This window comes from Pithys albifrons, chromosome 6, assembly GCF_047495875.1.
Source record: "Pithys albifrons albifrons isolate INPA30051 chromosome 6, PitAlb_v1, whole genome shotgun sequence".
NCBI lineage: Eukaryota > Metazoa > Chordata > Aves > Passeriformes > Thamnophilidae > Pithys > Pithys albifrons.
The window spans coordinates 18,174,707-18,198,410 of NC_092463.1; the positions used below are offsets into that span (position 1 = coordinate 18,174,707).

Consider the following 23,704-nt stretch of genomic DNA (forward strand, 5'->3'; position numbering starts at 1 on the left):
CGTTTTTGAAATGATAGTGGCAGTCATGCTCTGTTTGCTGATTACTTGATTTTGGTCAACTTACTGAATTAACAGCAAAGCTACTATCTCTCCTTGTTAAAGTAAATCACTTTTCATTCACATGGCATAATTATTTAAATCATCTTCTTTCCTCTCCTCTTTTGTTATTGTTGTTTGGTGGTTTTTGTGGAGTTTTTTGTTTGTTTGTCTTGTTTGGGAGGGTTTTGTTTCCTTTTGTTTTTAATTTCCCCTGACATGAAAGGTACCTGCCAATCTTTTCAGGAGTTTGTTTTCAGGAAGATGATTCACGTGGTGCGTGTGTAGAGACTGAATATTTGAATAATTTATTTATTATTAGCATTCAGTGTGTTTGTAGTGGTATTATTGAAGAAGTAGAATTAAGTCAGAGGGGTTGTGCAGTGTGTCCCTAAGGGAGTAATTTGAACAGTAGAGCTCTCCTTTATTTGGGAAAGTAGGTAAAATCCTGGTGGGGCTGCTGGGGTCCTGGGGGTGCTGGTAAGGGCTTGTGTTTGTGAGAGGATTTTGTAATGGCGTTAACACTGTGCAGTCAATAAAACATTCCAGTGAGAGACTGAATTTTGCAGTGATGAATGTAGGAAAGGTCACTTTGGGGTGACATTTTTAGCTCTGTGTTCTATGTAGGACATACATAGAGAGTGCCATGGATTAGTTGTGCGTGTGTATGTAGTTTTTTTACTCCCTTTTTTCTAGTGGAGTGTGTGAGACAATGGCAAAAGCTGTTATTTTTTAAGTGCCTGAAGTGTGGTCCTGTTAACATTGATGTTAAAGCCATTAGTAAGGAAATGTGACCGCTGACTGTTTATATTCCCTGTGACCAAAACATCTGAGCTACCTTTGGCCTCTGAAGTTCAGAAGGAAAAAAACTGAACTACGGCAGACAGGTCTGGGTAATGGTAGGTCACGTTGCAGAGTACACGAAGATAAGTTCCTAACGTGTTTGAACTCAGTAACTTATGTTTTAGATCTGCATAGGTGTCTCTGCTGTCGTTACAGATAACTCTGCTTGTTTTGTAACAGTCCTGCATAGTGACTTTTGAAATTCTTACTTCTGAGTGACTCAAGATGAAGTTTACGGACTTTGTTTACTTCCCTTGACAACTGGAGAGTGTGGGTGAGTGCTGCAAGGCAGGTCCTACCATGGGGCTAACCTTCATCAGAGGTTCTGGGCACAAGTGTTCCTGCCTGTGTGTGCCTGCCTGTTCTACCCTCAGTGTCAACTGTTGTGGTAGCAGTGCCAGTAAACAGCACACACCAGAGAGAGAACTGCTGCTGCTGCAAGTCCCCACAGCGCTGGCCTGGCTGCCTCAATAGCTATTGCAGTGTAGGAAAGAAAAGATCAGGAAAGTCGCCCAAAAGATGGAGGAGGTGAGAAGGTGGGTAGTCCTTGTCCAGACAGAGCTTAGTGCTGAGGTCTAACCTACAGGTAGTGTTGCTCCAAGGATGCTGCTGAATGGCTTCAGATATGTTCTTAGTTTCTTTTCAGAGTGGTCCTGCAGGTGATGTGTCTGTGACTTTGCAATTTGAACACTGGAATCCTCTTACTTTAAATTGCCTGTACTTGATCTCGGTTTTTTAGACAAAGTATTTTCTGTCACTGGCCCTTCTGTAGGCATTAGCAGAGGTGCTTTCATCCAGAGACACATCCCACATACCCCACCTAACATACATGAGACTTACTTAAAAATGGAAAACTAAGTGTGGGGCTCTTGGGTTTCAGCTGAGTGAAGGAAAATGGAGACAAAATAGAGCAAGAGAAATGACATGTTCCCATTCAGTGACTTTCTCCTTTACTAGGACTGCCATACATCCTGCTGTGTTTACCTTTCCCAGCCAAGAGCTGTGGTCTGCTCCGAGAGTGAGTGTTGTTTGCCTGTTTTGGTTGTTTGTGCCCAGGGTTGCTCGATGCCTGGCGGCACAGTGAGAGCATCACCTAAGGGGCTGTCATGTAGCTGGGAAGTACTGGATGTGATCACTGCAGAGACGGAGATGTCTGGCAGCAGTTGGTATCAAACCTTTCCTGCAAGTGGAATTTGGGGCCAGGCTAACTTTGGCTAAGCTGGGTCTTGAGTAGGAAGGTTCAGTGGTCTGTGACAGGGATGTAGCATACCACCAGTTAGATCACATTGTACAAGAGCAGTTCTCTGAACAAGTCACAGTTAGAAGTGGTAAAATTTGTGTAGTAACTTGGAAAATGGTAGAGTATGGAGAGATTTATTTTCTGTAACTGTGAAATTATTGTGATTATTGCCATCAAAATCTCTGGGCTGATGAGCTGGAGCATATGCTTCATGCTGAGAGCCTGTGAATGTTTGGCATTCCCAAAATGTGAAGGTGGCTGATATTAGAAGCAATCTTGGCTTTCATAAGTCTAGAGTCTGTTTGAGAGCACAGCTACAAGGGAGGCGTAAGCCTGTGCTTTACATGGAGATTACTAAAATAGGAATAATACTGCAGTTGTGTTGCTATGAGCAGTTTTGGTGCTATGCCGATTGCTATGAGCAAGGGAAAGCTGTTGTCGAGTTGGGCTGTTCCTTGACTACCTGTCAGGTTTCTTGTGCCAGACCTATATTGAGAGAATTAAAACAGAAGGTTTGGGAATTTTTAAGATGCTCTTGCTATGACCTGCTTGTCTGATGGGCAGTTACATGTTTTTGCATCCCTGGGGAAGCCAAAGCTTCATAACTAGTAAACAGAAGGAAATTATGGGAAAAACAGTGATGGTGATGAAGTCCAAGCAATATTTGTGTTTTATGGTTTTTTTGTATGCTGCCTGTGTTAATGTTGTTCATGGTTAACACTGGCAATAATTTTCCTTCTCTAACGTGGTAAGAATTTCTTTGTGCTGGTCAGAGCAGATCTCTGTGCTGCTGGTTAAAGATTGGTAAGTTGTTGATTTTTTAAAAGGCATTTCTTAAACATGTAGAAAAAGTGGCAAATTAATGGAAGTGGAATACAACCTAGTTTTCTTTGAGCTCTTGAGAGAAATAGAGGCCATCTTGATATGAAGTAGTGGTCAGTGGCTTGCATATACTGCTCTGAGTTACATAAGCCAAATGTGAAAAAATCCTTTGATTTCAGATACTGAAATAAATCTTGCCACTAGAAATTCTTCAGTTGTACACTTGAGAATATGCAGAGCTCTGAGGTGGCCATGTTTGTGCTTACAACTGAGACTTTATAATTTAATTTTTCTGAAATTTGTAACCAAAAATTAATTGGGAATAAGAGAGGGAAGGAGGTAGATTTTTTTTTCTTTTTCAGTAGAAGTACAGTGTGTTCAGAAACCCCCAAACCAAAGCTAGAGCGTCTTTTGGGGTAAGTAGTGCTTTACACTGCTGATTTCAAACTACTTGAAGTAAACCTGCCAAGACAGTAGACTGTGAACATGAACTTATTGTATACAGCACTTCTTCCTCACATCCCTCACTCTTTGTGAAAGAAAGATGAAGTGGAACTTGGATTTTGAAAGATTTTTACAAAACAGTCCTCTCTAACCAACAGAGACAGATAAACTCATTTTCTTACGAAGGTAACAGTCTGTAAGTCTTTTAGTCCAGTAAAAGAACTTAACCTCTCTTTAATGCATTTAATACTGATCACAAGTTAGCAAAAACCCCATAACTGTTCTTTAAATTATCTTAGTAAATTATTTGCAAATAGGATTATAGGATCTTTGGCTTCATCTTACATGTAACTTCTCTAAGTTTCCCTTCTCTTTATAGGTCAGAGTGTTACACTGCTTGCAATTGCATACAATAAAGGTAATAAATTCTCTTTCTCTCTGACAGTATTTATTTCTGTGTCTAACCCGTCATTCTACTTCCTTGTACACAAGAAGGATAAAGTGAAATTGAAATTAAAATTGTTCATACAGTGATGGGAAATTCCAGTCCTGTTTTTCACATCCATGCATATTTTGAATCAAGGAACTAAGAACACTTCCTGCATATCTTCCATTTTTATATTTCTACAGTACATCCTCGCTTTGCATCTTTTAAACACGATTTAGTTATTTTGTATAAATATGTACTTTGTTTTTCATTATAGTAGGAAATACTGTGTTGTGAACTACAGATTGAGTTTCAGCACTGTTTCTGCTATTAATATATTAAGTAAGTTGTTTCTCCTCAGAAACAAGAACAATAAGTGATTTCTCCTGAACATAAGAAAATAAAATAGCTAAGGCCAGACCCGCGTGATTAGCTGTGCACGTGCAAACATTTCTATGCCAGTGTGTGTATTTAAAATCATTTAAGTACATGTGGTTATCTTATATATTGAACATGTACAAAGAAATACACAGTTATGCAGAATAATTTCCCTTTTTGTGCTAAATATTTGGTGCCTCTGCCCCATTCTCATTGTCACGAATGAGTGGTCTGGCTGCTTAAAGAAACACCGTCAAAGGCACTGGCAAAAGTGGGATTTAATATCAATCTGGGAGAAGGTGGCTCTTCAGAGTTCAGTGTCAAAGTTCACTCTATTGCTTATTACAAAGCAAATCAAATTAGAAGCAACTTGGAATGATATACATGGAAGCCAAGAATGCAGAAGGGACTATTGATGCAAAGATGAGGGGTCAAAAGGGTTTAAGACCTCTTAATCGTTGAGTGCTTGAACATTTACAAAGTGATTTTATGGGATTCACTGCAATTATAACAATGACTTAACTATAGGTTTGGAATGGTAACATTCATACCATCATCAGTTCACACCACACAGGTAAAGCAATGTGTACACCTATTTCTCTGTGTGTAAAGGTACCTATCAAGAATAGGTACCTCTCAGGTTCAGTGAAATACTTGTATCAAATCTCTGTGCATTTCCCAGCAGGCAAGGGTTGCAGCTTGAGGAGCAGGAGCATGGAGGTGCTGGGGAGCAGGGATATCAGCCTAGGCCTCATCATCTGCAGGGGTGCTTCAAGCATCTCAAGCTTCAGGGTTTGCGAGCTCTATAAACACTTTTTTTCTCTCTAGTATTTTGTGGTTTTGTCAGTTCTCCCTTTTGGTCCTCTAGAGCAAAACTGAAGCTGTTCCCCTAATAATTTTCCTCCTCACTCTCCTTGAAGCAGTTCAGGTTTTGATTGCTGCAGTTGACATTGCTAACGCTTGAGAGAAATTGGAGTTAAGTAAATTAGATATATTGTAAACTTGTTTTGTTATTAAAGGAATTTATTTTCTTCTTAAGACAGTGCCATGAATTTGTGTTAAGTCCATATAGACTTACTCTATTACCAAAGATAGGTTTACCAAAGATAGGTTTCTATCTATGTCCTAGGTAGGAGACACCTTAATTGCTGTATGAAGTGTAGAGAGGTCAAGGTATACTTCAGGATCTGTCTCTTGCAGATTTTGCTCATGAGAGAAGAGAGTTACTTTGTTGGGGTTTTTTTAAACAATATCACAACTTGCCTTGGTCATACTGATAAGCCCCAAAAATAGCTAGATCTGCATTTTCAAACTTCTTTTAGAAATGAGTTAGTGGTTTGAAAGCACAGAATAGCAAATGCTGGTCCAGATGCATGATTGATTAAGAAATTGGAGAATTTATTTATTTTATTGGTTTGTTGTCAGTCTGGAAGCTGTTATGGTATGGTAGGCCTAGATATACAACATATGGCTATTTGGTTTTACTTTTTGGCTTTTCTAGGTAGTTCCTTTTCCTGTGTCTGTAACTTGGTTGCTGCTTTAATGGATTACAGTGTCTTGCACAAATACAGCTCCTTTACCCCTCCTGTGCAAAGGAAGCCACCGTGTCATTTATAAGAATATGAAGCCTGAAACATGTGAATTGATGTCTGAGTAAGGGTCTGACATGACTGGCACAGAGTACAGCACTGGCACTTGTTCGTGGTGATTTTGACAATATTAATCACTGTCGAGGCAACCTGTGTACAGCAGGAGTCTCATCACGTAGTTTCGTACAGAAAGGCATTTCTATTCAAATTGATACGCAAAATACCCAGGAAACCCTTAATTTCCCCACACCTTTTGTTGAACAACTTTATGTTGGAAGGCAGAAATGAGACAGGGCAGATCTGGATGGGGACAGAAACTAAGGAGCACACGGTACTGCAAGGTCATGACTCCCTGGCTTTTCAGTTCAGTCACGATGGGGCTAGCATGGCTCCAATTACTTCTGAAGAACATGATCCAAATTTACTGGAAGATTTCTGAAATTAATCCTTCTGAAGTTTTGTTCCTGGGATCAGCAGTTACTCTTTTGACAGACTTGCAAGTGAACATAGGTCCGTGACATCATGATTTATTTTGTAAACATTCCATGATTTGACTGCTATCTTTAGAGATGTCCCCTCTATCTACATGAGGATGTTTTTCTTGAAGAGTGACACACATTAAACTCTTCTGGGTTGCTCTTAGTTTCCACTCTTGGGAGGCCAGCCAACAAACATTATAAAACAAACATTGCTGAGTTTTCACTGATACTTTACTTTCTCTGCAACTAACTGCAGCAAAAAATCTCAAATATGTTTTTTACTAAGGAGGAAAATGAAATATAAAGTCAAGAATAAGATGTGCTAGTACATAAGACCACTGAACAGCTGTTTAGCAATCTACAGATTGAGTAAAATAGCTCAAGATGATGCTGGTGAACTACTAGTCTAACTAAAGGCCTATCTCTTTTTTTTTGTAGGTTTGGTTTGCTTAGTTGGTTGGGGGTTTTGTGTGAGTTTTTTTGTGGTTTCTCTGAACAAATAAGAGATGTGTGCAGTACTTTGAGCGGAATAATAACCTTTTCCACTGAAGATCAGTTTAAAGTAATAATAGTGAAAAAAATGTAACTTAGAATGGATCTTCACAGTTACATGACAACAGATCCTAAAGTACAGAGTTCCTCTAAATGTTTTAATCAGCTGGTAAACCTGTTTTATAAGCTGAAATTCTTTTCCGGGTAATACAGGGGAGTGTAAGTCTAACAGGAGGAGGGACAGCTTTATAGACCCAAGACAATATGCAAAGAATCTTTGGAACAGCGCATAAGCTGCAGTTTGGGGCACACCCAAGTGTTGTAGAGGCTGACCAAGAGTTCTGAGAGATGAGTGGGGCTTCAGCAGTTCATGCTGCCTCTCTGCTGCCTTAGAAAAGTTGGGTTTGAATTGACTTGCTGTGGTATCATGCTGAACTCTGAACTCAACCTGGGCAGCTGTGTCTGTAAATGTGCAATCCCTCCACCACACTTGCCAGACATTTCAGGTTATTGTACATATATACACAGATAAGTTGTTGAAGGTTGGAATATTCTTATCAAAGGACATGAAGTGTGTGAATCCCTGCGTGGCAGCTGTAACTGGCACTGTGAGCCTCCACGTGTATGGCTGTGCTGGCTATTGCAGCACTGCTGTAATGGACTGCCTGGTGTGCTCAAGTGCAGCACCCAACAGACTTGGGGCATTGTCTTAGTACAGGTCCCCTCTTCAACCTCAGCTTTCCTGGATTCTTCATGTCAGTTGTTTCTTCAGTACTTATTAACAAAAAACCAGGAAGGGAAGTGCTGCTGACTTCACATAGGAAAACAAACTGAAGCCTGTAGAAGTGCTGCCTTGCAGGCATGATGTTTGGTCATTCAGAAGCAAAAAAAGACTACAATAAGTACCATCAGGTATGCATGGATGGAAAATTATAATAAACAAGAATTTCTTGTTGTCCTCACTGGTTAGAAAGCAGCAGTTGCCTTTAGCCAGGAGACCAGCTGCTTAGGGAAGTCACTCCTTGGGCACAGTGGTGATCCTCCGCTGGCTGATGCCAGGAGGCCCCTGCAAGGGGCAGTGAGGTGGCTGCTGTAAAAGGAAACAGTCTGTCAGTTTGATCCCACAGTTTCTGTGAGCATCTACTGTTTTTGGAAAGAGGCAATTTGAAAAGCAACGTTTGTTGAGATCTGTGAAAGGAAAAACCAGCTGATAGGGACTAATTGGAGTAAACCATGGTTAATATTAAAGATGTCTTTAGAAATGCCACATTGCATCTGAGTTGCCTTTCTGAGCATTGGAATGTACTTTTTTTTCTCTTCTTGGATTCCCTGAGCTGACAAGGAACAGTTTTACATCAAGCACTAAGTTTCCTTAATGACTCAAGATTTAGCTAATTCTCATGAATTTAGAACAAATGCTCAAGTTTGAGAAGTTTGACATGCTGTTCTTGTTATATACCAAGACAAAGATTCATCCCAGCTTTCACTGCACGGCTTTGTGGTGGTGGTTTCACAAGTCATATTTCTTCCACAGCTGCTGAACCCCACCAGGCTGCTCTTCTGCCATAATGTGATCTACTGACAAAGCTGACTGTCAGTTACATTAATTACCTATTGGTAGTGATTTGTCTCATACAAGTCAAATATAGGCTGGAAGAAATAAGCTTATATTTTTCCACATGATTTTAATTCAGCTCTTCTGTTATGTGTACTTTAAGATACATATCCCCTTATTATATAATCGCTTAACCTGTTTGGATTTTTTTTTCCATTAGTCTCTTGCTTTATTCAGTGCTTTAACTGTGGAAACTGAGATTCAAAGGACTACTGTAAATCTACTGAAATGTAGCATTTCCTGGCTTTTAACTGTCCCCACCTTTTGGTGGGTGTAGTTAAGTTTGGGGGTTTTTTTTGTTCTTTAACCTTCATGATTTGTTATTTGTATATGTAAGAAAATCTGGACTCCATTCTATTGTGGTTTTACATCCTGCTTGCCAATTCTGGATGATGAGATGGAATGAGTTTGTATATTGCATTATCTGAGATGCTCAAAAAATAATGAAAGAGGAACTCTTGAGCACCCATTCTAAAAGTTTGAATCTGCTCTGATAGAGACTGATGTATCCATTTAACAAAAAAGATTATGCTGTTACTTCATTGTTTAGTTGGGGGTTGTTCCCCTTGCCTATGCCCATAACATTTGCTGGTGTCATTATTTATAATTTCATTTGCTGAAATTGAAACTCAGTGTCAGTTTCTGTTATCAAGGAAATCTGTTTACATTTTTAGGACTTTATAAGCTTATTACTCTAATAGAAGTAGAATATATAGTACCTAAGTTTATTCAGGCAGTGCTTTTCTGTAGGTGATATGGCACTTGGCAGAAAATCAAAATGAGAGACCTTGGCCCTGTGGTATCCAGTGTCTAAATGTAACATGTCTAAACAGGACCCCTTAAATTCTATTATTTTCAAAAACCATGAAATGTTTTCAAAAATGATAGTTTACTTAGATCATGATAATATCAACTCTGAGCAGTTGCCACATATAGTGCTTCTCACTCTCAAAATACTATAAAGCATTGTCTAATCAAATCACAAAGCACCCCTTTGAGTAGGTTTGGGTGAGCACCAGCACCTCTGGCTTCAATGGATAGTTAGAGCAGCTTCTTCAGAGCAAGCCAGTGCCTATCAGATGTGGCAGGAGCCACCGGATCCCTGATGCCTCCTTAATTCCTGCATACTTCTTTAAAATAGACCTTGAGAGAGATTCCCATCATTGTCCAGAAGCACACCCCAAAATTGTTAAGTATCTGCCTGTACACTTTGGGCACAGAGTTTCCAGTGAATGAAAAATCACATGGTCTCTCTTTTTGGTAGGAAATTGGCCATAGGTTTCCTTTGTTGGTAAAGGACATTTACTATGAGATTGCTTCACAGGAGGCCAGAAATAGGCAGGTGTCACAAGGGCACTTGGACAAAGAGAAGGTGCACATCATGACCCAGGAAACCAGGGAATAATGGATTATCTGTGAGTACTTATAAATTCCATTAATACTTCCATGACTATAGAAGGGTATCTTTTTCTCTCCAATAATCTATATGACTCTTTATTCAGGCATGGCTGCTATGTAAGAGCTGGGCTAACTTTCATGTTTCAAGCCCCAGTGACAACTTACGCTGTGGGATCCCAAACTTTGGCATATGAAGCCTCTGAAATTTCTTTCAGGAGACTGAGGGTCTCTCAGGTGTTGTCCCTGGCAGTTGGGGTTGCACGTACGTGTGTGCCTCACTCTGTCCATACAGCTGTTGGAGCAGTCTCTAAGAAGTATGAGCTCTGTCATTTTCTGCAGTGTTTTCTCTATTTAAAGCAGTCACATCACAGAGCACTCAAATTAAGTAGTTCATGCACTTTGGAATTGAAGAGACTGCCTTGGAGAAACTCTCCAACTGCAGCTGAATTAATGCTAACCAGGGCCTGAGGATTGCTAGAAATAAATAACGAGTGGATAAGGGGCTGAGAAATCTGGCAGAGTTTCAGAATGCAGAGGTGGGATGGCTGGGGAGCATTATCTTATCTAAATGGTAATTTCTATTCTGTACGTTAATTAAAACACATAGTGTACAAACTAGCATTTAGCAAATCTTCCGGAGGATCTTTTCCTAAGGGGATGTTTTGGAAGTAAATTGTGAGTTCTACAAGCCTGCTCAGCCTGTAAGAACTGTACTAAAGCAAACACTTCAAATTATATTCCCTCTTTAAACAATGGGATTTTATAATGTTGATAGTTTTTGGAGAACTGTTTTTATTTTGTTCATAATGATGCATTTTTTGAATATAATTTTGTCAGAGAAGGAACAAAGCCATGTTTGCCAACCAGTGGAGATGAACTATTTGAGATGGAGAAATCTGGCTCACGAATACAGAAAGGAGCCAAAAGTTTAAAAGAAAAATTTCAATGGAAATTCAGAAGTTTTACTCATTTCTTAATGATTCTTCTTCATGAAGACTTAAGAACAAACTTATCCATGAACCAGTTTGGATGAGTTAAACCTGTTATAGGTGGGTCTGATTGTCTGTTGTTGTAGGTGTAGAAACAAGGTTTCCATTTAATAATCTGGAAATATTTGAATGGCAGGCATGTTTTTCATCATATTGTCAGCTGTGATTTCTTTGCATTCATGACTCTGATTTGTTGGCATCCTTATTTCTTCTTAGCATCCCATATTCTGCGTCTTGGGTGGAATGATCTCGTGCACAGGAAGAAATGGGTACTGCTGGTATTTTATTTACTACTGTGCCTTTTGATGGAACATGGGCACATATCACCTCAAAAAAAAATCCCCCTGCAAAATACTTTTCACATGAAAAACAGTATAATTTCTTGGCTTTGTAGTAATTGCAATGACCCCAAAGTGCAGCAAACGAATAACAGTGAGAGCCAAAGAACAGTCTTCCACTAGGTTTAGAGGCAGGGGTTTTGATTTTTGATTTTTGGAGTTTTGCAGAGGGACAAATATTTCCTGCTATGGGAAAAAGAAGTTACGAATGCCTGTGTGGAATTAAAAGGTATTTGGAAATGAAGTGCAACCCTGTGCCCCCAAATAGGAAATTGTGTGTGGTTTGCCTGGGCATTTCAGGAAAATCCACTGATCCACTGTCCTAATCTAATCCAAATAATTAGGTTTTGGATTAAGGTAGGCTATAGTCATCAAAACCTTAACAGGTAGGGATAATTTTTTTCCGCTTTGAACCCTCTCTTATTATGCCTAGGGTTTTTTTCCTATTTATAAACCTCTGTATCTTTCACTTCCATGATTAATCTACAGGCAGAGAGCAAAAGTTATTAAGGGTAGAAACAGACAAAAAGATAAATGCTGACCTTTCTAATTGGCTCTTGAAACCTGAAATATTTACTGCTCAGAGGATTTATAATGTTTGTGTAATGATTTGTCATCCAAACTGAGTATTTCTTGCTCCTTCATGAAGCCTTGCTAACCCCAGATGAATAAATATCTGTTGGTGCCTCCACGTAATGGATTTTTTGACATAGTAGAAAGAAATCTTGCTTTCAAGCAATTCACAATAAACTTCAGTAGCCAAGTGTACATGACTGTTGGTTCCCTCACTTGCTTTACTAAGTGTGATTGTGGATGGAAGTGAATGGTTCGCTTTTCTGTCTGAAGTTTTTGGCACCAGGAATGAAGACTTAACCATTCTCTGCAGTGATGGGTAGCAGAGCAGAGCAGTCTCTCACCGCAGACAGGGTGGTGGTTTGTTCTTTGTGTGTGTTCTCGAGTTAGTGGAAAGGGCTGTGAAACCTGTGATTCTTTGCTCCACTGTGCATGTGAGGTTTGGAAGACTAACTTAAAGAAGCTCTTTTTTTCTCTGTTAGTACTGAAGCTGAGATGTCTGATAGTAGCCTAGAAAGCATGATGATGTCACCACAGAGAACGAGCTTGGTTTAGCTGTGTTCTGCAAACTGGCTAGGATTAACTGTTTGCATTGCACTGTATTACAGCAGGTTTTAGTCACAGACAATAGTAACTTCAGCATCTCACTGACAAATCTATAGTCTCTCTTCACAATAAGAGTTTGGTAAATGTGATGAAGTGGATTGCCTTTGTTGCAGTGTTGATCTGTGAAAAGTGGCTGTGAAAAGAATGCCAGAAAGTACTGTACTTTTACAAAGAGGATGGAAAAAAGGCAAGCTTAAAAAAATCAAAAAGACCTTTCCTGTGGCTTTGTTTCTGTGATAAATGCAGTGCTTTCCAGGGACTTCTGAAAGTGAGTCTTTGAAACTGGCCTGACACACAAAAGTGCAAATGTACTGAGCTAATCTTGAAGAGTAAGTAAAATCACATTGTGTTTGACTTTAAAAGGAGTGGTAAGTTATCCTACTGGGCAGGCCCCTGATGGATAAATGAACACTGATGTTTCGGAATTGAATTGGCCTGTGTAAATTCACTCTTAAGGGTTATGTAACGGCTGAGGATTTTAGGAGAATTATGACGTAAAAGCCTGATGCTTATTTAATAAACTGATCATTAATTACAGTTAAACATACAGTTACATTCCTTCTGGGATGAAATGAAGAGTAACTTTGCAGCTCTTTTCATTTTACTTGCAGCATCAGTTGCAAGCAAATTTCTCTTCCCTGCTGCATTGATGCTCTATGCATATTTTTGAGAGTGCTTCAGCATAGATTGTTTGGTTTTTTTGGAAGGGTGATAATATGCCCACTGCATGAGACACTGATGACTGGTTTGCTCAGGACAAAGAACAGGAGCAAATTGTTGAGCCACTGTAACAGGTTTTACTATAATTCCTTAGCTGTGCTTTTCCCTTTTTTCCCCCCTATCTCTTCTGCCACTTCCAATAAAATCAGGTAGGGCAGGGCACCTGTCATTGTACCAGTCTTACAGAAAGATCAGTTTGTAGGTAATCTATGATTAAATTTGCTCAGAACCTCTGCTGTGGCTGGTGGAGGGATCCATCAGTATCTAGCAAGATCTCCAGAAACTTCAAATAATGTGCCAGCTAATTAAGGTTTGGGACCACCTGTCAGTTGTGCATCTGAATCTGCCATGTACCGTGGCATGCACTTCCAACTTCAGACCTGTTGCTCTGAAGTGAGAGGCAGGCTCATGCTCAAAATACTTGAACTTTGGAATTGCCTCCATTTCTTGATTTTGATTTTTGCAAGTGCTGTAGAGAAGGAAGTTAGTACCTGACCAGCAATGACCCAAAGCAGTACATGAGGTCAGCTACAACGGAAAGTCAGTATTTTCCTGTTAAACGAAAACCAAAACATCTTGCAACCCCAAACTTGGCAGTGAAAACCTGAATTGCTTGTTAGCCATAGGTAAGTATAAAATTTACACTTCCTGAGAGGGTAAACAGTTTCAAAATAATGATGCTCCAGTTTGATGATGATTTCTGCAGTCATCTTCTCCTGTGGCCATTCGTTGAACAAAAGCAAGCATGTTGCTCCTACTTCAGCCTGTGGTATGAGGCAGTGTACACAGCAAACATTGCTGGGTGTTGGTAAGAGCAGTTTGGGGGAAATACTGACCAGTTCTTTTTAGGTTGAAAATACTGTATTTCCCTCCCCCAGTGTTTTGACAGTGTGGATTTGCTTAGTTTTTTCGGAAGTCCTAATTTCACACAAACACATTAATTAAAAAAAAATGTGGGCACAAGTTTTGCACTTTGTTTAATGGTGATGCAGAGAACAGTGTTCTCGTGTTGCCTTGTCCTAATTATAGGTTTTAATTGTTTTCCTCCTTTTACAAAAGAGCTTCAGGCAGCGATATACCAGCTGATAGAGCAGAATGAAACCTTCATGTATGAATACAAATATCAAAGCCTTTTGTTACCCACATGTTGAGTCCTGGTACCGACCTGCGTGTCTGGTACACACAGTGCAGTGGGATCTCTGGTGGGCTGATCCGTAGCTGGTGAAGACACCAGCGGTGATGCTCAGCTGTGTCACACGAAGAACTAACTGTTCAGCCCACGGAAGTCTGGAATTACAGGAGCTTTCACCAAAGGATTGGAGACTGTGCATGTTCTCAGTGAAGGAAGTTTTCAGAAAACTTTTTTATGAAGACTGAGAGTTTGCTGTGGTATTGCTGACAAATTCCTTTCCATGTAGCTGTAGTTTGAATAGGCAAAACAGAGCTTATTTCAAAATGCTGGCAAAAACTGGGGGCTTTAAGCTTAATTAGGGCATGCATATTGTAAAATGAATTGCAGGAGGAGGAAACTTTCCACCTCATTTTTAATTGTATTTGTACAACTTTTTATACAATAATTATGTGTTTTACTCTGAACATCAAGTTATATTAGAAAGTAAATGGTATAGGCTGAGTCTGAATGTTAAGTGTGAGCAATGTTTAAAAAGCAATTAACTCAGAGAGGTGTACTGAGTGATAAATGGGGGAGGAGGCAAGCAACTGAAAATTAAATTATCTTGCTGTAACAGTTTAATGTTCAAGAGATGTGATAGGGAAGCAACTCATGCATTGCCAGAATTTCTGCTGGGCTTTTGCACGAGTCAAATCCTGGGGCAGCACAACCTTAGCATGCAAGTCTTCAGCTGGCAGTTTTGATTTTCCCAGTGGCTTTCCTTTGCTCACAGTACTGATGAGTGTTTAATTACATAAACATCAGTTACTGAATATAACATAACTAATTATAAGAAGTTTAGGTTTTATTGTGGTTTTGGAAGATGTAAAAGAACTGAGATTTTATCAGTCTAACTTTCCCCCCCAATGACTCATGGACCTGTATGCACCACTCTAACAGTTGTATGATTTACAGCTGGGGCACAGGTCTGAAACTAAACAGGGTGACACTGAAGAGGTTGCACCACTACTATCAGGTTATCTAAGGGGCCTTTTGACTACTAATCAACTTAAATATTTGGTTTATGTGCAGTTCTGTCACTTGTGCAGGTGTGTCTGACTGCCAGTCACATTACACGTGTACAGGAGCTGAACAGCCCTCCTGTGGCTTTTATTTAGTTGAGTCTTTCAATCAAGCATTTCCCTTCCCTGCAGAAATTAGACTGAAGTAATAGAATTTGTGAAGTAAATTTAGAGAGATGCAATGGGTGATGAGTCACTACTTCAGCTAAAGTTTCTGTATTTTAAAATGCTTATTTTGTCTGTAACCTAAAACTCTTCCCAAATGTTGCACTGATTTTAATCCTTTTCGATATTCAGGGAAGAAAGCGATTTACTGAAGTAGCAAGAATAAATTCTGACAGTGATTCAATTTGCCGAAAGAAAGAAGAAAGTTTCGTTTCTGTACTGTATTGAAAACTGATTTCTTTAAAGACCTTCCAGATTCTTAAGCTTCTAATTCGTGCAAGTGAAGTAGAAATTATTTAATGTGCAAAGCAGCAATATTTTGAAATATTAGTAACTTTTAGAAGCACTGCTGCAATTACTATATTTAAAAGTACTTATTTTGAAATAGAGCTCTTTTTTTTTTTGTCTTTATGAGTTGTGCTATATTTTTCTACAAGAAATGCAGAACTGTAGCTGTACTTCCTGAGCACTTGGTTTGGGCAAATTCTGTGTTGGTGAATGTTTGTTAATGCAGTTTTACAGGTAAATTGTCCTTGCAGGTACACTGTACCACCAAAAAGCATTTTTGGTGGCACAGCTGCATTTACTAAGTAGAGTAGGTAACTTCAGAGATATCGTCAAATACAAATTGGCACATGACTCTCTCGTTGTGCTGTCCCTCACCAAGCCTGGGTACCTGCTGAGAACTGGCTGTGATGTGGTTCCTCAGGAGCATGAGGCAGTGCATGCTAGGATCATGCCCCAGCCTTGCTGCACTCTGCTCGCCCCTGGCTTCATCTGAAGGTGACGTGGATCTGTCCCTGTCCCTGTCCCTGTCCCTGTCCCTGTCCCTGTCCCTGTCCCTGTCCCTGTCCCTGTCCCTGTCCCTGTCCCTGTCCCTGGCTGGCTGTGGGGCAGGATCTCGCGGCACTGGGGAGCTCATCAGCAATATGCCAGCTCTGACTGGGGAAGTTGGAATTGGCAAGTGTGTTAGGGTATTACTTTCTAAAAATGGAAAATACCATTGTTACTGATGAACAGTTTCTTGGTTGTGCAGGTAAGACTGTCTTTTGGTGAGGAATTGCCACTATTAAAGCATTTGAGAGCACAGTGATAAGTATCAGCAATAAGCAAAACTCCATAGCTGTAGATTAGATCATACCTGTGAGGAAAGCTATTACCAGGAAGGACTGTGTTTTCTGGCACAGTGCTGCACACCTTGCCTGTATTTGTGTGGTTTGTTGGCTCTCTGCTGTCTTGCAACTAAAAGCCACTGTTGATATTGCTGAAAATGGAGCATGGGTTTGAAGCCAAAGGCTTTCTGAACTTGAAGTTCCAGCAATCACCAAGGAGGGCAGAAAATCAGTGCTGTCTGTGGCAGTGTACTAAGAAATGGGGAAAAAATCAGACTCGAAGGCATAGGAGGAGGTTACAAGGATTGTGTTTGCCAGTAATTATGGTGGGGGTTTCTTAAGAACAGACTCCATAAACATTTTTAATCCATTGCTTATACTGTTGGCCACTTCTATTTTCAGTGGTATTCAGAAATACATTGTAAGTTGTGTCTTTGCAATAATTATTTTAAAATGCAGGTATAAAGGAATAGGACTTAGATGATTTTTTTCAAATCTTTGTTTCTCAATGTGTTTAAATGTTTTGTTTTATATTGCCAGTCTGCAGTGCAGATCAAGTTAGCCTTGCAGCAGCCACTGTACATAGATATATAAAAACATCGTTTTGCAAATATCAGTCAATGCAGTCTTATGGAATATAACATAAAAGGCACATTCCTTGCCAAAATTTCCTTTGTGCTGGCTTCTCTCTAATGTAATTTCCATCAGTAAAAGAATAAAGAGAGCATGGGTTTGGGCCCATTTTACTTGGCTGTGCACAAAGGAAAAGAAGGTTGGGGGCTGGGGGGTGTTGAGAGTATTATTTCTCAGCTACTTCACACAAAGGGATACTGTACTGCTTTCAGAAATCTCTTGGTACAAATGCCTCCTGTCACAGGCGATCAGTGTTACGCCATTCTGACACAGCTGTACGGAACACTGCAGTGTGTTGTAACATTGTTGCCCTGGACTCGGTACAGAAGGGCTGGATTTTCCATACTCAGGTGCTTGCTAATGGTGGAGCACAAATAATTTCAGTGAGCAGCTCTTTGGAAATGGCATTGTCTAGCACAGGGCAGTTAAGGGACGAGGCTCAGCTGGTGCAGAGTTGCTTGGAGAGAGGCTGACTTGGACTGAGGGTGTCTGTCTTTGGATCATGTGCAGCCATGTACTGTCATACAGGAAGGGGTAAGAGACAACCTCCACTGCTTGCACAGCACTCAGGTCGACTTGGCCTTCTGATCTTGTCAGTATGTCTCTATCCACAGCCCTGATAGTTTAAAATTCAGTTGGTTGATCTTTCCCTAGTTTGAAATTAAACACAACAACGTGGTTAAATGCTCCATCTTAAAAGGGATCCAGACAGTGTGGGAGGGCTGGACCTTTTGTGGACTTAGTTATTTCAAGGCTTTGTATCCATAGCAGTAGAGGTACTACCAGTGTGTTACCCCAGCCTGGTAAGTTCTGTAGAGCAGAGAGTGTGTGGCTCTATGTGCTCCTGGCAGAAGTGTCTTCTACCAGCTCTCTTAGCAGGAGCCAAAGTTTGACTGTGTAAAAGAGCTGAACCCCCCTTCAGAGGGGTGGGGAGGGGAGAAGCCAGAGAGGAACAAGCTCTGCTTAGGCCAGGCAGTGCTGCATCCAAAGAGAGGACAGCCGTGACCGCCAGCAGTTATCCTGGTTCAGCAGCTGCCTAAAGAGGTCGGGAGGAGAGACTGTGCTGTGTGCTTGGCATGCACTGAAGTTGTTCTTCTGTCACAGCCCTGCACAGGGAAAAGGCAGAAGGGTAAAGAGATGAAGTTCCTCATGATTGTTGGCATAAACATGCACACTGACATGCTTCATGCTTGGTAACTTGTATCCCTGTTACTATCTTTCAAATGGTCTGTGTAATACTGAAAATGAGGTTAACAGTAAATAAAATACTCAGCCTACTTTGCTATGGTCAATAAACAACTTCTCCATTTTATGTTCTGTGCACACATTCGGTTGTCAGATGTTTCCTGCAGTCCTGCTGCTTAATGCTCGTCATACGTCTCTCCTTTTGGCATGAGCATATGAATTTTCTCTCCTAATTACAAACTTGCACTGCTTAAACTAGTTTAGTAATGATGAGAGTGGCCATTACTTCATTAATGGGTAAAAAGAACGAAAGATTCAACTCACTTGATTTTTGCTGGTCCCTAGTACTTTGAAGGCAGATGACTTTATTCCCACACTTAAAATTTGAATATACTATCTTTTTTTAATGCTTGAAACATGAAACTTCCTCATTAGTTGACTTAGTGTGAGAACAACCTCTTAATTTGGCTCTCTGACATAAAACAGAAACTGAAAATTTTATCTGACTAGTTTGTGTTATACTGAATTCCATCAGATTTCTTGGTGTCCTTTCATTTTTCAGTTTTCATGAAAGTGCTTCATTTAAAATTTAGTTTTAAGATATGGTTTCTTGATGTTGGTTCATTATTGTATCCTTTTCTATTTGTAGTATGTCTCCAGTACATGGCCCAATGCAGCAAGCTGTCGTACTGGGGTAAGGATGTTTGGACATTGGAGAGGAGGCACAGGCCTGTCTGTTCATCTTCATGTTTGTTTGGGCTTTTGTTCATACCAGCCATTGAATTTCCAGTGCCATTTTGGGAGGGCTTTCTTTGGTTCTTGAAGTTGAGGAAACACATCAATATTTGTGATTCTAACACATTTTGAAACAGAATTGGCACTTTTTTTTTTTGCTAATATATTCTAGCAAAATTGCATAGGCATTGCATGATGAAAACAACTAATTTTGCCTCTGGATAACCTGGTTTATTCACAGCAAGAAGGGCAATTGTGATGTGCAAATGAGGGGCACTCTGTATTGGTGTAAACTGGTTTCCTGTTTTAGTCTTTCAGTCTGGTGTTTCCCCACTTTTTTGTTTCTCATGCATTTATATATGGTCAGTTTAACACTTTCCTTCAGTGGTGTCTGAGGTTTTGTAGGTTCTTTTGAGTGCTTACTCTTGTATTTCCCTTTAAAAGAAGCTTCTGTCCCTCTATAGACAGTTTTGCAGCTTTACTCAAACCTCCAGGTCACAAATCCTGTACCTTCAGGTGAACTGTAACTTTGTGTTTAACATGGGTCAGGTTTAAACTTTGTTTGCTTTTAACCACAGTTTCATCCTTTACTTTCAAACTGAAGGCTCACTGGCTGTTTCTGTGCAAGTACACAGAGTTCCTTAATATTTGCTGTTGGTGTGGATGTAGGCTACAACTAACACAGTAAGAAGAAAGGCTTTCTATCAATATTTATATAAGGTGTGTGGTTGATTTTTCCGCACTGGATGTGTTGTTAAATAATAACAGCTGTGGGGCAGTATTATTTCTAGGTAAATTTATAAAAGAATACACATCAGGCAAAGGACTAGGTATTGGGTTTTTCCCCCTGAACTGTTGCATGGAGAGCACTGTTCAGTATATAATGTATTAGACTGCAGCATGTTCCCTAGATGGAAAGAGAGGTATGTATGATACTCTGGCAACATGTGTATAATTAGTTCTGGGGAAACAAGAGTGAGTTATGGCTTGTGGTCATCTATGTATTAAAATAAGTTGGTGTTATTTTCTTAAGCAGTTACAGAATGCTTTATCCAAATTGAAGTAGTTCTGGTAGTGCATTTTTCCTTCCCTTGGGTAGAACAGCTTGCACTCGGAGGCAGAAGGGGATGGGTATTAGCATGGCACAAGAAACATTAATTCCTTCCATGTATCATGTATAGCTTTGGTTTTGTTCTGCCTACTTGGCTTGATGTGGGGGGCTTTGGAGCTGTCTTCTTTCTGTGGTGGCCAGCTCCTCCACACATCAGGCTTTGCCACCTGCTGGAGGCTCTGTGAGGAGGAGGGACGTGCATTTCCAAGTTGGTTGGTGACTGCTTAAAAGGAGAGGTAAAGGCTGAAAAAACCTAGGCTGACTCCTGTCTGCCTGACTGAAATAAGTCCAGATGGGTATTTCAGCCAAACAGAATACCTCTCTCAGAGTGATTTAAAGCATGGTCTGAAGCTGGGTGTGCAAGGTGAGGGAGAGGTTTGCAATGAGCAGATCATTTCATTCGGCATCTGACAGAGTGAGAATCTTGCACTCTCCTCTGTGTTGTTTTGTTTTGTCTTTAAAGAAGGTGGCACTGCATTTCCTGTCCTGCCTGGGTGACGGCTGCGGTCCTCTGTGGTGGTGGACTGCAGCCAGTTGCCATGGCAATAGAAAGCCTCCCCAGCTGAAGAAGGCAATGCTCTATCCCTGTGTCTTCCTGGGAGTTGAGTACTGTGGCAGAGACAGCTTTCCCTGCTGGGGAGCTGAGCTGCCTTTGAGTATCTCGTGGGTGACTGAAATGTACTGACCCTACCTGATGCAATTTGGAATCATAGCGTGAGTTGTTTATTTTTTAGCCTAAAAGGGTATCCTGGTATATTGAAATAGATCTTTGCTCTTGTGTGGAAAACATACATTCTGGAGTACTGTGTTTCTTCTGCCTAGCAGGGATGCGTTCCCCTCACCTGCACCCACACGAGAGCACAAGAACCACATCAGACTTCCTTGGTTGCATCAATCAAATCCTGTATTTAATCATCATTCTCTTGCTTTGAAAGTTACATTTCAGTACACTATAAGGGAGTATAAAGACAAGTCTTACATAAGCCACTTTAATTGAGTTTGTTGACTTTAATACTCCATTCTGAACTCGTTTGCTGCCCTTTGGCTTTAGTGACTTTAGCAGCATTTCTCATGCACAGGATGGTAAGGGAGGTTCACATCTGAAATGCCCAGGTACTCCAGTGAGGGGAGGCAACCAGGAGCATTCCCTTGCATGTTGCTGTTTCCCTGATAAGACCTTTCCATCAGAGGATAATGCTGGTCCTCATGTGATCCAAATATCCATGGGTGAGAAGTGAAACTGATAGCTGTTTCTATCTACAGACAAAACATGCAATGAGTTTCAAAGCTGTTGTTTTCCCTCACTCTCTGCACACACAGGAATTCCCTATTATCAAGCCTGTAAGCCGTGGCCTGTACTTTTATAACCCCTTTCTACCCCATTTTGCCTGCTGTGGGTGCTGCCACATAAAGCAAGCAATGAAGGGAATCTTCAGTGGGGTTTGTTTGAAAAGCTTTTATCGTCATCATCATCGTGGCTAGGCTTTGTGAACAAAGATTTGGGAAGGGCTTTCCCCACACTTGCTGCAAGTGTGCTGGGGGCTGAAAAGGCCAATGAGGGATAGGCAAGTCCGGTAGCAAAAGGCACAGTGGAAAGTCTCCTTAGGGCTCCTCGAGACTGATTCTGTGTGTGCTCTCAAAGGAAGCAGCAGAGCTGTGAATGGTGTGTTTCCGTGTCTCCCAGCTGGAGGCCAGAGTGGACCATTGATGGCAGTCAATATGGCTAAGGCTGAGGTGTTGTTTCAGGGAGTCCTTGTGTCTCCTCTTCAGGAATCCTCTTGCGGCAGCTGGTGGTGAGTTCACCAGAGAGCACAACCTTCAGGAGGCAGTGGGTGATCCTCCATCCTGGAGACGTGCCCTGCCCAGCGCAGCTGCGTTCTCATCAGCATGGCCTCGATACTGGTGACCCCTGCCTGTTCAAGAACAGACAAATTGGTCACCTAATCAGACCAGTGGATGTTTGGGATTGAACGGAGGCAGTGCTGATGGAAGCATTCTAGAAGGTGCAGGTGGTGGCGGTAGATGACCCAGGATTCAGACCCATACAAAAGAGCAGACAGTACAATGGCTTTGTAGACACTAATGAAAAGCTTTTATAATAGTTTATAAATAAGTTTATTTTAAATCCTTACCCTTGTGCGGGTAAAATGTAAAGCAAGAGATGTGTTGTAAGTGATGCTAATTCAGAAAATACATTAAGTATATGTCATCAAAGTTTTTATTTCTGAAAGTTCTAATTTTGTAAAAATACTGGAAAGCAATGGAAATAGAAGCCTCGTTGCATTATAAATAGGGCTGAAGTATTTTAGTAACTGCAATACTAATGAACAGAGCATTTTTTATTTCCTTTAATTTTTTTCAAATGGCATTAGTATTCCAAGCAGCAAAATCCCTGGCTGGAGAATTGTAGAAATGATGATTGCTCATTAGCAAATAGAATACAGATGTTCTGTTCAGTTTGCCTGAGTGCTTCACATAAACACCTTGGGGAGTGACTGGCACAGAGTACAAAACTTGATAGCATAACAGTGTGCTAAACACTTTGAGGCTGGCAACAGGAGCAGAAGCATACCATGTAATTTTGTAAAACTCCATGTAATTCTTAATCATTTGTAGTGTTTGTGTAACACGACAACCTTTGCGTGGGAAGTGCGTGGAGGGAGGAAAGTGTCTCTACAGGGCTGTAATCAATGCCACAAAGTAGACTTGGGTCAACTTTGTGGAGGTCTGTTCATGTCTTCTTGGTTGACTCTACCAGCACCTTACAAAAGAGCAAATTTCTGTCCACCCTCAAAGTCTCTATCGGTTATATGTTTTTGTATTTGCCTGACCAGTTGCCCAGAATTCCTTGGGCCTCTGAGCTGGCATCTTTTTAGGTCTTTTCTCATATGTCTTCAGGTAAGAAATTTGTTGTTCCTTACCTTTCTTTCTTTCATTCCTCCATCCTGCCAGATTAGCCAGAAAATAGGGAAAACACCAACCCAACCTAAAGAAACCGAATGAAACAAAACAAACACGATTAAAAACCTCAAGGAAGGGGAACAAGAATGAAACATTCTCACCCAGGACAGGAGAACCACCAACAACCGGAGGGATCAGGCTGCAACCACCTCCCCAGCTCCTCAGCCAAGAGAGAAGATGGCAAAACCACTCCCCCACCCCCCCCACCCCCCGCTAGGTGGAAGACACGTGTGGAATACATGTAACTTCCTTAGATACAATGGTTACTGAGGAAGCCATGAGTCAAACCATTACACCTCCACAACAATAATCTCAACAAGAATAATCCCAGCAATTTAATGAATTTTTAGTCATATATGTGCAGTGACTGTTTTTGAGGATATATTAAGTAAGGACTGGATTAATAAGGCACCATTAGGAACTTTCTGACAGTTACGTGTTAGTGGCTGTGGGGTTTACGTGCCAGCATGATATTGCTAAATTCATAGTTTTCTGCCAATGGCAGCAATGCTTAGTGAGTAGCTGAAAGGGGAGATGCCCCATCTCAGCTGAAGGAGCCAAGAGAATTAGGCCTCTCCGTGTCCCTCTTTCTTGGATTCTGCTCCTTGCAGGATTTTGTG

At 40.7% G+C, this 23,704-nt stretch overlaps 1 protein-coding gene and 1 long non-coding RNA gene across 8 annotated transcripts in view; one reads left to right on the forward strand and one right to left on the reverse strand.

Moving 5' to 3' along the window:
* FOXN3 (forkhead box N3) overlaps positions 1–23,704 on the forward strand; it is a 207,751-nt gene that overhangs the window by 136,538 nt on the left and 47,509 nt on the right. The window lies entirely within an intron of this gene.
* Positions 21,104–23,254, reverse strand: LOC139672929 (uncharacterized). The gene is made up of 3 exons (XR_011698007.1): positions 23,211–23,254; positions 23,045–23,109; positions 21,104–22,036 (listed from the first exon to the last, which is right to left on the reverse strand). It is a non-coding gene; the product is annotated as an uncharacterized lncRNA (long non-coding RNA).